General features: G+C 37.4%; 1 protein-coding gene across 1 annotated transcript in view; it reads right to left on the bottom strand.

Annotated features, from left to right (window-relative positions):
* Positions 1–7,466: 7,466 nt before the first annotated feature.
* The window catches only part of LOC124794627 (hrp65 protein-like), a 163,563-nt gene continuing 160,174 nt past the window's right edge, over positions 7,467–10,855 (bottom strand). Inside the window, exons 13-14 of the transcript XR_007016590.1 lie at positions 7,755–7,857; positions 7,467–7,639 (exon numbers count right to left, since the gene is read on the bottom strand). The gene's annotated coding sequence lies outside the window, so the exon portion shown is untranslated. The remainder of the gene's footprint in view (positions 7,640–7,754; positions 7,858–10,855) is intronic.

The following is a 10,855-nucleotide window of genomic DNA, read 5'->3' as shown; positions in this document are numbered from 1 at the left end:
AGTATAAGAGTGTTCTTTTCCAGAAATGCCAATAAACCAGCGGTTTCAAAAGTTAAATTACCAACTGTTGTTTAACTTCATTTATATTGCATTTCACTGACAAACAATACTCTTATTGATAAATTAACATTAATTGCAAGCAAATTTTGAATAGTCACCAACACTGCCAAGCAGCAGTTCACATCACAACCAGTAATAAATGAAAATGTAACTGGACGGGCATTACTTCATTAAAACAGAGCAATCAGCTAAGATAAACTGTACCAGGTGGAATTATTAAAATCTTGTGGAAGTGTAATAAGGTTATGTTAACACTATCATACATTATTATTTCACATTAACTGGACAAATTATTAGTTGGAAACGAATTCACCCACAACAGATTGTCCCATGCCACTACTAAACTGTTATCGTGACTTCACAAGTATCAAGGAACACGAAAAGAGGCACAAGAGGCAGAGCCTACACACCAGTGGGCAACATTCCCCGCAAAATACGCACTTCTGTAAAATTTGGAAAAGATGGCTGGTCAAATCCAATAAAAGGAACCATACAATCGTTAATGGAAGGTGAAGATAGCACAAGAAGTGAAACTAGAAATCTAGATCAATTTCATGAAAAAAGTCTAGGTAGGGCCTGCACCAAAAGGGCCATCCGATGTAAATTCACAGAAGGTAAGAGATACTTAAAATGTAGGTTTAGGTTACAGCACACACAGAGGAAGTAGTGCTGGAAACGCTGGTGTCCCTTGGTAACCAAACCTGTACTCACCAAAGAGTGGTGCCCCCTCGGGTCCATTTGTGGAATCCATGCTGGTTTTTACAGAGGAGATTTTTGTTCTGCAAAATCTCCAAGTCTTGGGTATAAAACATGTTTCATAATTCTGCAACATACTGACATCAACATCAATATAGGCCTCTAATTGGGTGTATCTGTCCTACAACCCTTCTTGAAAATGGTATGACCTGCACGTTTTTCCAATCGCTAGCTACAGTTCATTGGTCCAGCAATCTACCATAAACTTGTGCTAGAAGGGGAGCAAGTTCTTTCGCATAGCATTTGTAGAATCTTATAGGTATCTCATCTGGTCTTGATGTCTTTCCACTATTAAGCAATTGTTGCTTTCTTATACGCAATTAGTTATCTTAAAATATGGTATTTCGAAGTTCGTAGATGTGGGAAAAAGAGGGGCTGTGTTACGATCTTCCGCAGCGAAACGATTTCGGGAGACCTAATTCAGCATTTCAGCCTTTCCTCCGTTATCTTCCGTCTCGGTGTCTATATAGTCACTGAGTGAATAAATAGAGGATTTCGAACCATTTACTGATATTACTTAACACTAAAACCTGTTACGGGTTTTACTCAAGATTGGGAGACGAAGTTGTACTTTCAGGGAAATTTAACACTTCTCTCACTGTTCTCCATACTAAAGTTTTCGCTTTGTATAGCTTTTAACAGCTAGGTTTTTACTTCGCTCAAATCTGATGTGAAGTTCTTTGATGAAGTCATCTCATATTATCTGCCGAGTCAAGACTACGTTCTGCGGCAATGTGTCAAGTTTCCTACTTGCCATCTTCAGATCATCGTACCTTCCCGGTAAAACATATAGTCATGGTTGCTGTCATACCCTTATGATCAATAATACATTCCTCTACATTAAATGATTCGATAAGGTCAAGTATGTTCACTGATTGGTCTCAGATGTTACATTCACGAGCCGATTATCTGCTAAAAGTAATTATCGGAGAAGGCATTCACAATAACGTCACACAAATACCTGTCTCGGGCACCAGTTTTGATAGCATGACCCTCGCAATGTACACCTGCCAGGATAAAGTCATTCCCAATTACATCAGTGCGATCAGAAAAATTATTAACGATATTTTTTGAGTTCTTTCTGGAGCGCTCTATCACTGAACTCCTGACCCAAGTGGTCGATTACCATTTTTGACTGACCTCTGATGTTTACCTTCACCCAGGTTAAATCATATTTGACATCCAAGACGATACACCACCGCCATTGACGACTGAACTACCCTTACGATAGATATTCATACCTGAACTTTAATTTCGTTGCTATTCACTTCTGCTTTCAACCAAGTTCTTGTTCCTAATACTATCTGCACATTATAACCTTCCATAAGCGATACACCTTCTGGGATCTCTCCTTGAAACCTTTTTCTACATATGATCTGTGAGGATGAGCATTCTCTCAGAAAGTTATAGTTGATGTAACTTTGATGTTGGCAGGCAATCATTCCTGATGCCAGGGGTCTCTAAACTAAAAAATTCCTACGTGCACGCCATGCATAATCTTCTACTCTCATAGCCTGTTGCTACTTGACCTCAAAAGGAGATCGTTACAACTCTCCACCAGTTAACACTCGTTGAGAAATTTACTGTCGCAGGGCTGTCCGAGCCTCTGGTTTAGAACTTCCACTCTGCTTCAAACCAGATAACCACATTTGATATTCGATACGATGCTACAAATAGATAGCTTAGCCTGCACCCCTACGTGTGATGCTCCATGCCTTCACTGAATCAGCCATCCACCGAAAGGAGCTGAGGATAGCCTCAGACCCCGAAGCAGCTGACATGTGACAATCTGCAGGCAGTTGCATCCAGAGCACACTGGTATTCTTTCCCACTCTCCATGCTTTTTCCCGTGACACCATCACCAGCTGCTGAAATTGTTCAGACTGGGCAGCAGATCTGATGACAAGAGGGTCGTCCTGAGCAGTCTGTCGGGAACATGTTCCATTCTTAAACATTATGCACCACATCCAGACACTGTGTGGATTCATTAGAAGTTCGCCATAGATGGTAACAAGTTTGCAGTGAATGTCAGAGTAACATTTTCTACCAGCAGAAAGCTAGTAACATCTCGCACATCACAGTATGGGGTCCACAATCAACACAGACATGGTCACAGCTGTCTCTGCACTTATCATGTGCCAAGGTCCGACAAACTTGTGTGCAACAATTGTCCACATCACAATTAACATCAGAAACCACAGCTGCTACAAGACAGGCACACAGACTGTGTGCAAACGTCTTTATTTTCTGGATGGACCTGGTACTTAATACATAAATAAAATTTACGTCCAAATTGTGTAAATTCTTTTCTTTTGTGCCAGCTAGCCATCACCTTTCAAAATTTCCGACATTTACCACAGGCCCACTGTAGCATATGTGCTACATATTGATTACAGTAATCATGATCAATTTTGGTGGTGATAAATTCACAGTGGAGGAGAGGAAAGACTTGTTCCAAGCAATTAAATTTATCATGGAAGGTTGTCCCCCAAAATCTGGCCTCAACAACAGACATGTTTGGAGTCTGATAATCTTGTCCAACTGCGACATTGGGCAGAACTGGTGGTTTATTTGACATTTTCCAGTGCTGTAGAGTGTAAATTCCTTGTTACAGAGCATAGTTTGCTACATATGATTATGATTTGGATTCCGATTCTAGCTAACACCAAGGACAGAGAATTCATTTGTCTGCATGATGGAACCAGATTATTTCAGAGATCTTACAACACTATACAATGGTGCACACAGGCTTATTCAAAATAACTAATTAGGTCTGGTTACAAATTTCATCTGACAACTAGCACAAAGAGAAAATTATAACAAACCAACCGTAAATTTGTCAAAGCAGTGCAAAAAAGTTGAGAGGTACTGGGAAAAGAAATCTGACCCTATCTAACATTTCAGTTTTCCATATCTTAGAGAGAGAGAGAGAGAGAGAGAGAGAGAGAGAGAGAGAGACTTTTGGCCCAAGGAGAAACCCCACTGTATGCGTGCGTGAGTGCCCTAGCTGAGAAATAGGTTTTGTAACAGCAACTACCAAGCGAACAATGGATTTGCAAGTCAGTCTGGCAAAACACCTTGATTAATCACGAAAATATAATAATAATTGTGCATGTTTAGGATAACTGCAACAGTGATAAATATTTTGCAATATCTGACGTTTGTGCAGATTTGTATTGCTGTAAATGGGTCATTTGATTCGAAAAATTGTATTTTCTCAAAATAAGCTTTCTATTTGTACAATAACACAGAAAAACCAGTAATTTCGGAACTGTTACAACATTATGCAAAATGTTTTTTATCATATACTGCATGTGAGAAGAAAACCTAAATATGTATGCATTAAAACAATTTTTTGTTTTCCATGTAAAATTTGAATTTTGTTCATTGCACCATTGTTTGGGTGAACAGTTCAATGTAAGACTACTTAAACAAGTAAGTTGTTGTGACTAAATACTTCGAAAACAATCTTACGGGACAAGAATTTATTAAATCATCCCTTAGAAGATGCATACACCACACCAAAACACTTTGTAGTAATGTTAAACAAGTGAAAGTGGCAGTTGATATGGTGTTTCTTTAATGAATATTTTGAGCACTTAAAGAGGATTCAGTGAAGATGTGCCCCAGAACACACATGTAACTACAGTGAGACGAACCTAAGTGAAAACCCTGGAACAGTGAACATAATTTGCAAGACCTGTGTGCAATATCTGGGCAAAATTATGAACAGCTCAAAAACATGGAATTTCCACATCTTTTGTGGTAATGCTGTGGGGACTTATCACAATTTTTTTTTTTTAAGCTGAACATCTGGAAAATATGGACCGTCAATTGTCCTGCAGGATATCACAGTAGTCACACAAGGCAAGGATAGCTTTATGCTTCAACATTTGAGGATTGGTTTATGATAAAGTAGTTACTCAAAAACAAGACTGCAAGAAATTAGTGACTCTTGACAAATTTGTCATGTAATAATCCAAAAATATTTAAACTATGCTAAGAAAATTACATTAGATTCATGCCTCTTCCTTCAAGAGCCTCCTGCCAGACAGCTGCTGGATGTGGCGTATGTATCTCTAATGAAGAAAGCTTGTAGGTACATTGAGACAGTCAAAGGAATAAATTAGGTGACAGAACACGTTGCACTAAAGGTTTGTGAAACACTACACTTATTGGGGTGACACTACCCATTGGGATGGTACGATAAGTGATACAAAACGCAATGCAACTTTCCATACAAGCTACAAGACAGCACAAGTCACGTTTCAGTTACAATCATGAGCCCTTCTGAAGAGGGCAGATTGTGCTTATCGTTATTTAATGCTACAAATATCCAACAGTTTGGCTGTGGTTTTTTCAACATAAAAAATTTCTATGGAATGGGTCCAGACAATTTACACTTCAGCTACTCTTACAAAGCTCTGCACAAATTTTTGACTTGCTATTTCTTCTGCTGAGGAGCGACTCACTACAATAAGGTGAGTTGGTGAGAATGAGTGAATGACATTAAAAACTTCACCATGAGAAGTCTATTTTTTATGACCACCAAGTATAGTACTTTATTCAGTGTGGTACATGATTCTGCTTGAGGAGTATTCAGGAGAAACATTGCTGTATTTCAAGTGAGAACAGTCACTATCAATGATGTGGCAATGGGTGGTAACTTCTGTATACGGTAGACAATGTATTTGGAGAAATGGAAGGAGCCTATGATAGGAAAAATCCAGACATGTTCTTCTGACATCATGTTCAGGGCAGAGATTAATTTATCTGCAATGTCTTCTTCATTCCTTATGGATTCACAAATCCTGCAGGTGGGCATGAACTGAGCACATCACATGCTGCAACTTAAGAAATAAAGGTTACAACTGGTTAACATATGGCCATGTATGGAGCTTGGTCCATAACCACAAGTAGTAGTTTTTCTAACTAGATACAAGTAGGCCAAATTGATTGCATTACTGTACTGGAACTGGCTTTCTGCAGATCATACATTTTTAGCAACATGGGCTTAACTTTCTCCCCTGCTAAAGTAAAAACTAAAAATGTTCAAAACATGTTGATCCAGTGAGTACATGGTTTCATCCACAATGATTCCCCACGTCGCAATCAGACGCTTTCTCCTCAATTCTTTGTATGGTTTATTGGTAAAGAGCTCCACAGTTTTTCTTAAAGTACTTTTGTCGGGCATTGACATCTTTGGATATTTTTCAAGAAATCCCTTGAAGGCTTGACAGTTCAACTTACCGAGTGAAATTCTTCCTTGTGTAAGTGCTGCAGACAAATCTAATTGTAATTCCTTCAAATTTTGGCTTTGCTGTCTCTCCATAACCAGCCTCCACCTCCATGTGAACATATGATGCATCTCACAGCACACATTCACAGTCACGAACAGCAAGCTACTGATTCTGGTGGGACTGAATCACTCATTGTCGATTGCATTATTGAGGGCTAATTTATAGCAGTAAACCAAGAGAAGAGGTTTTTCAAACACACACTTACTTTTCACTGTTGCAGATGTGCTTTCAACTCCCGTGGGGAATTTACTGAAAGAGTTAGGCTTACTATTCGCACGTAAACAGCAAGATATGGAGACATTAACTGAAAGTTAGTTTATATTGATTAGAAATCTTTTAGCATAAATTGGAGTAAAACTTAAAGAAAGAAGGGGGCAAAGGAGATTATTGGCATGGTTGCGGGGAAAAAGGAATAAAGGTACCAAAAATGGAACAAAGGTGCATGAGAAAATGGCTCTTCGCAACTAGAAACAAAATTTACACTGTAGTATCTTTCTGAACAGCTTTAATTTACCCTGAGACAAAAAGTGCACACCTAAAAATCCAAACCCTGGTAATGAGGTTCGTAAACAACTGGATCAGGTTCAATGTGCTGGTATTATGCCATGGCAATGGCAAGAATGATTAGAGTTTTAACAATAACAGAGTAGGTTAAGGAGATTGTCTATGCAAATGTATAATACCAAGCTATTTCAGGTGTAAGAGTATGTACTATATTGTATTGTATTTCCGTGGAGTGACATGGACTAATGCTGGATTCTAATGGACATGTTAATAATGAAGGGTCTTGCAGGTTATTAGTTGCTATGTTTATGTGGGCTTTTAAGTCAGTGTGAGAGGGGCAGTTCATTACTATCTGTATAAAGTGAACACGGTTTAAATTTATAGGACAAAGTTTTAGTTGCTTTATTAAATTGTGAAGTACACTGATTTAATTGAGAGGTCTTTGGTTTCTTTTGAAGGTTGGTGTGTGTGTGTGTGTGTGTGTGTGTGTGTGTGTGTGTGTGTGTGTTTATATATACTTCTGAAAGTAGCTGTTGTTTCAATGTTTAATACTGCTACAGTAATTGTGGACCAATTAAAAGATAAATTTTTGTGTTTTCATCAGTAACACCAAAGTTTTATGCAAATTTGTTCTTTAATAAATGTTCTAAAAATGCGAAAGTAATACATATTGACAGTAGTTGCTGGAGATTCAAAAGGTTAAGTTTCCAACAAGCAATATCCCAACCATACTTGCAAGATGAGACATCATGTGAACATTCACATATTAAGTAGGAAGTTGTATCTGTTGTTCTTCAACAAAGGTTTAAACATTCATTGCAAAATGATTAAAAGAACAGAGAAAGGTTATTATGACATTTCTTTAATGTATAAAAACAAGCTGGACAGCAAGGCTACAGAAATCATCTTCCCTGCTGATACCCCAACTTAATTCATCGTAGCTGGAACAGTTTTGCCTTTCTTCAGCTGCAGGACTTTAAATCAAAATGCTTCCATGCAGCTTGAGATTTTCTGGCATCCTATAATAACAACAATAATAGTAACAAAATTAAAAGCTGCACATCCTTGAGTGCACGATTTTCATATAAAATTGTATATTAACTATTAAAAATAAATTTACAGCAATATACTTACTTCTTAATTACGTTACAGAAGTATCACAAGTGGAATCACCTATGCTGCCACTAGTATCATCTCAACAGGTATTTGGCAGTACTATCCAAATTCGCCGCACTACCTGTAAAAAAAATTGAGAGAACTTTGAAGTTATGGGCAAACTATATACAAGTTTCAGGTATTAGAAATAACTAAAAGCAAACACTGCAGTAGTAGTATTAGCACATTGTTGAACAGTTAACTTTAATTTAAAATTCGGCTTTCATAGGACCAAATTGAGGAGCAAATTTCTGTAGTCATGGAACGAGTCAGTACATGAAATAATACAATAACAATACAAAATAATAACAACAATACAAACAAGTCATTCAACTTCAAGTGGGCCAGTTTCAGATATAGTCTCCACTTGACCATTTCTGAATCCACTGAAATTTTTTGAGTAGATTCAATGATTTTTGGATGCATATGTACGAAGTTTCAGCTTGATATCTTCTTTGGTTCCATTATAAAGTCTCTCGTAGAAAGGAGTCCCAATTTTGCACCAACTACATGCATGATGAAGTGCCAAATTTGATTAACTTTTATGAAAGGTACTCCAACCCTTTTACAGATGTGGACGAGTTAACCCACCATGCCCTGTCACTCTCCAGGTGCTGAGAACACGTTTAAATGCAGTCTTCGAGTTTTCCTTAAGCACTATTGACGTTTTTACTCATGCCATTCTTCCAACGTCTCGCTGCAACAGGTAACTGCTTCTGTATCTCTGTGGTTTAAAAAAAAGTTTTGCGGATTTATCACACAATTGTGTGCCACGTTGCTTGCTCTCACCTGTACAAAAACTCACTTTGATATCTTTAACTTTTATGAAATTGAGATTGTTATGACCAAGATTCCAGACACACAGGGAAGGAATTGGGCGCACTGCCAGATACAGAAACAAGTGGACTGAATTGGGCATGCCGCACATTGCTGTCTGCTGGATATAAAACCCAACAACACGAGAACAAAAAGCGATGTTGTTCTGCTCTAAATTTTAAATAAATTTTTTATTTCTTATCCACATTTCATACACAGAAATGTCAAAGATAAAATCATCCACATGCAAAGTTTATGAAATGTATTTTCACTTCTGCAAACACTCTAATATTTCGTGAAATGCTTCACTTTGTTTTATTATATGGCGAATACTGAAAATATTTCAGTCCTTTATCAAGCGAAGATATCAGAATGTAAGATGATGATCATGATGTCTTCAGTCCAGAGAAATGGTTTGATGCTGCTTTCCACGCTATTCCAGCTGTGCAGCTGCTTCATCTCCCAGTAAAATGTACAAATGTCAAATTGTTTCACCAAATACTTTTCTTAAGATGGGTATTTTGTAGTGGCTGGAACTCCATATCTCATTGTAGGTAGCAGTGTTAACGGAAATCAGCACAGCTATAACAAAGCCTTGCTTAGCATGGGGTGCAGAGACCACATCTGCAGCAGTCAAAGGATTAGCTTACAAGCCCCTGCTTTTGTATACTCAACTAAGATTAAGCTTCAAAACCCATGTATTTTAATTTTTGACCTATGCCAGCTTCAGACTGAAGAACATCAGTCAAAATTTTTACTTTTCACACACATGGCCTACACACTAATGTAACAATGAGCAAGCAGAAGTAAGTGAAAAAAATCTCTCTCTCTCTCTCTCTCTCTCTCTCTGTGTGTGTTTGTTTGTTTGTGTGTGTGTGTGTGTGTGTGTGTGTGTGTGTGTGTGTGTGTGTGTGTGTGTGTGTCCATACTGCACGGGTTTAATTTTTTAGTTGAAACAGCTGAAATTTCTTAAACTGCTTTAACTGAGAATGGTGCAGCATCGTTGGAAACTGTGCTTACTCTGATCTTGTCTCGTAGATTGCACTGTTTTATTGGTTCTGTTGTCTACATATCAGCTATGTATAAGACACTGGAAAGTCAACTTATAATGTACATGTGAAAGTGATTTCTATGCATACTTATTTAAAATTGCAACAATAAACCATGTGCATTAAGTATTTTTACAGTATACTTCCATAAATTTAAATATTCTTTAATAGAGTAAAAACAGTGATGCTGTAATTTTTTTACCCCAGTAATTGCTTTTATGTTTTTGGGAAGTTGCTTACAAAGTTTAACATTCATGTGGAAAGTTCCGTTTTGGCACAAGGATGTGTTGATATGGGTCACATGTAAGCTTTTGCTCTGTCTGGTACAATGATCCTGAATATTGCAGCTTTTTGTAATCTGGCATCCTCACTTATTACATTTATTTCAAATGCATACAAGGGTTTCCATAAAATAGATACATGGTAAAGAAGAAATAAAAACTTTAAATAGAGATTTCCACAATTGCTTCCAAACATGATTCTTTATGTCACAATCCTAAGAATTTAATTTCTTGATTGATACCTACTGGTTCACTGTTGATTCAGGCAAATGGGGTGACTATACCCATGTTTGGAGCATACTGGAATTTTAGTGTGATATTTTTTATTAGCTGTTTATTACAAGCTGATTGTTATGTATGGTTGCCAAGTTGTTTCTGACAGTGTATAATGGTTTCTGCAAATCCTTCCTTACTTTCCCTTTAAATAGAATTGTGGTGTCATCTGCAAATATAATTTAATCATTTTATGAGCATTTGCATTTAAGCTTATTAAAGTACAGGAGGAACAGAAGGTGTCCCATTACTGATCCTTGGGGTGCAGCATATTTAATTAGGTTATCATCTGACAAATGTCAGAAATAGTTTCTACGTTCACATTCATGTTTTTGATGCACAATGCTTGCTTATGATTACTCAGGAAGGAACTGATCCAATTGTTGGATAGGCCCTGAATACCATATTTTACAAGATTTGACAGCAGATCCACCATGTCAGAAGTTTTCGATAAGTCAATAAATACTCTTGTTGATTTGTGTTTCTTGTCTGGGAGGTTTAGTATGTAACTGATGCACCTAACATTTTTGCAATTCAAGAGCAACCAGTAATAGGTCTGCAGTTGTTTACCTTAGTACTCTCACTTTTTATTACATTGGAATACCCTTTGATGTTTTCAATAATCAAGGAAGTGAGTGGTCACATTAAGTGCATTAGTATT

The sequence above is a fragment of the Schistocerca piceifrons genome, chromosome 4 (genome assembly GCF_021461385.2).
Source record: "Schistocerca piceifrons isolate TAMUIC-IGC-003096 chromosome 4, iqSchPice1.1, whole genome shotgun sequence".
Classification (NCBI taxonomy): Eukaryota; Metazoa; Arthropoda; class Insecta; order Orthoptera; family Acrididae; genus Schistocerca; species Schistocerca piceifrons.
The sequence above is the reverse complement of the archived record's forward strand: the minus strand, read 5'-3'. Positions and strand labels throughout refer to the sequence as shown.